The sequence below is a fragment of the Myotis brandtii genome, unplaced genomic scaffold, assembly GCF_000412655.1.
Source record: "Myotis brandtii unplaced genomic scaffold, ASM41265v1 scaffold1138, whole genome shotgun sequence".
Lineage (NCBI taxonomy): Eukaryota > Metazoa > Chordata > Mammalia > Chiroptera > Vespertilionidae > Myotis > Myotis brandtii.
This window is the reverse complement of record NW_005353920.1, coordinates 295,866-299,326: the sequence shown is the minus strand read 5'-3', so window position 1 is coordinate 299,326 and position 3,461 is coordinate 295,866. Positions and strand designations below refer to the sequence as shown.

The window sequence follows — 3,461 nt, the reverse complement described above, 5'->3', positions numbered from 1 at the left end:
ATCATGCATATGACATGCAGGAATTTCAGAACCAAGAATCATAGATCAGTAAAAATATTTAAATATATATGTTTGGTTAAAAATCTATTCAAAATAGCATCAGACATAATTAACATATTACAAAATTAGTTTTAGCCCTCCACTCACGAGATTACAGGGATCGCTTGGACAACTCTTTTTTTAATATATTTATTTTTGCAATATGAGCTTTACATTGAGCGCTTCAGAAAATATAATTACAATGATTTCAAAGGGCAATCCTGCATTAAATAAATAGTTTCTATCATTACCTTCAATCAATGTCTAGAAATGTATGCGGACACTAAGTCAGCTAACAAATAAAATAGGCAAAATAACTAAGCTACAAATCTCAGGGATGAGGAGAATACATGATCAGTTAAGTCACTTTGCCACTCTGTTTTTTCAAATACATGATTCACATTGTTTTAATCAAATATGTCTCCACTCCAAGAGTTAAAGTAGACTGCTGATGCTAAAAACTTAAGGCTATGATCTTTGTTAGCTTAAAAAATTCAGTTTAGTACAAAGAAGTTCATAAAGAAAATTTCAGGATTCTTATCAGAGGCTTTTGGTACTTGTCCTACGCTGGTGTACACAGAGGTTCAGGTAAGGCTAAGAAGTGTTTCCCATTGAAGACATGATCAAAGAAACAGATCAACTAGGCAGTCTCTAAACTAGCTACCCATCAAAAGTTAAATAAAGGGTTCATGTTAGTAATTAACTATGTTTTGAAAGCCTTAGCCAATGTTATAAAATAAAAAACTCCAAAAACATTTAGAGAAATATTAATGAATGCAAACATAATTGATTTTTGCCTTCTATACATAATTGTCTTGAAATGCCAAAAATGAGCTCGCCTGTGGTTCTTTTGAGAAGCTGCAGGTGCACATGAAATGATCTACTGCTTTGCCCTCTCAAACTATTCTTTGGAAGTAGTCGGATGAGGCTTGATCGTAGGAGAACCCGGGGTCCAGTTTGCTGGGCAGATTCTCCATGTTCTTCCACAAACCGGAATGCTTTCCCCAGGCGAAGGGTCTCTTCCACGCTTCTGCGCACTGGGAGGTCATTGCCACTCATATGCTTGATGACTCCCTTGGGGTCAATGATGAAGAGACCTCTTAGTGCAAGACCAGGACCTTCTCGCAGCACACCTTGGTCTCGGGAAATCTGCTGAGTCAAATCTGACAACAGTGCGATGTTCATGTGGCCCAAACCGCCCTTCTTTCTCCGTGTGTTGATCCAGGCGAGATGGCTGAAGTGGGAATCCCAGGAAACTGCCCCAACTTCCCAGTTCACAGCATGAAACTCATGGGCTTTGTCCCTGAAAGCAGTAATTTCTGGAGGACACACAGAGGTGGAATCCAGAGGATAGAAGAAGAGCACCAAATACTTCCCCTTAACGTCACCAAGGCTTAGTTCTTTGAACTCTCCTTCAACGAGGGCTGTACTCTTCAAATAGGCTGCATGCTGGGTGGTGGCCGGAGCATGGGGAACTGTATGAGGAACTGGTGCTAAAGGCAAATTTTGCTCGACAGGAAGCAGACCATAATACATTTGTCAGGCCTGTTCTTCATGAAGCAGCAGGCCTGAGGGCTGCAGAGGCAGAGATGCCCCAAGGAATGGCTCGCACATGTCTGCCCACCGTAGCCCAGAGCAACCTTCCCACCCCAACCACCATCTTCAGTGCCGGTGGGAGTGGCCTGGACAATTCTTTCTTCCACAGTATTTGCTGGAGCAGCACGACTGTGTCTGAACGCACTTTCGAGATGGTTCACTCACATACAAAGCAAGTTGTTGGCTATGTCTCTTTACAGGAACTTCTCCATGGGACCACTTGCTCTTCCTCACAGCTGAATTTCAAGTCAAGCTTCAAAAATGACAAAAGATGGAAAATTAACCATAACTTTTTAGATTGTTTGAGGAGACAGTTCAGTATGGAACAGAGACGTTTATGTGGCCTGTGCTCAGTATGAACTGGGACCCAACAGCATTCCTTTATCAAATATAAGAAGTCTTTATAGAACTAGGCTTCAACAAGTCCTGACACTTACACCCCACCCCCTCCCCCCCAGAAAACAGTTTCATTTGCATATAGTTACACTTCCGTAAACTGATTTGTGCTATATACTGTCACACCTTCCTCAAAGCATATTTATAGTCTCATGGACATTGCTTATTACAATATTTATGCAGCAAAATATATTTTTTTAAAGTTTTGTTTGACAAATGGTTTCTGTGATAGGCTTAGATTGGCTGGGTTGGTACTACTGCAATTATACAGCCTTATTTGAGACTAGGGCAGGATGAAAATCCTGCCAGTGGTTATAAATTCAACTTTATATCTCATGATCTACTTAGTCTAGAAAAAGAGGAGCATGCATTCATGGGCAATAGCTACGATTTTGACCAGATGTTCAGAAATTGAAAGCATATGGGCAAATGATATTATCTACAAATGTGCCCACACTGCAAGAAAGGTTGTGCCTCGTTTAAAACTCACCAACTTCTTTTCTGGATTAGAATCTCTCAGTAATTGCATGGACAAAATGATTCATTCTATGTCAATCAGCCATATTCCTCAGGTACATCAGGGTTGATTAGTAAGGTTTTTTTAAATAAATAGCTATGGTAACAGAGTTATCATGTATACTTCTACTTTAACATGGAATTCTCACCAAGCATCCAATATGTTGACACCAGCAACCAGCTCTGAGATCCGCATGCATTACTGTACCCAGAGCAAAAAGAAAGAGAACTGGTGCCATATGACTATACAACCTCTATTGGTCAACAGAATTCAGCAAAATTGATGTGCCATTTCCAAGCTCACATACCAGAGAACCTTGCTTGTTTCTTTTATGTAATCTTGCCTCATTGCCATGTGCACAATCCCAGGCTAGCCTGTTGGGGATTGAGAGACCATATGGAGCAGAGATAACTTTTCCCATTGGAGAAAGACCCATCATAGACCAGCCTAACTTAGTCAACCAGTAGCAGACTGCAAATGCATATGTGAGCTTAGCCAAGACTAAAACCCAATCAGAGCCTAGCACAACAACTTTACTAAGACTCATACACTAATTTAAAATATATATATATTTTTTATTGAAAGTATTCCAGATGCCCCAGCCCGCTTTCCCCATTGACCCCTTCCACCCCACCTCACCCCTGCTCCACCCAGGCCTTCACATCACTACTGTCTGTGTCCATGGGTTTTGTGTATATGCATATAAATTCTTTGGTTAATCTCCTCCCACCACACCCCTTTTCCTCCAAAATCCATCAGTCTGTTTCATACTTCTATGCCTCTAGATCTATTTTGTTCATCAGTTTATTTTGTTTATTAGTTTCCACATATAAGTGAGATCATGTGAAACTTGTATTTCTCTGACTGGCTTATTTTGCTCAGCATAATACTCTCCATGTCCCTCCATGCTGTC

At 40.6% G+C, this 3,461-nt stretch overlaps 1 pseudogene; it reads right to left on the bottom strand.

The window, feature by feature from the left end:
• Positions 1-916: 916 nt before the first annotated feature.
• On the bottom strand, positions 917-1,575 carry LOC102242796 (annotated as a pseudogene).
• Positions 1,576-3,461: the final 1,886 nt, after the last annotated feature.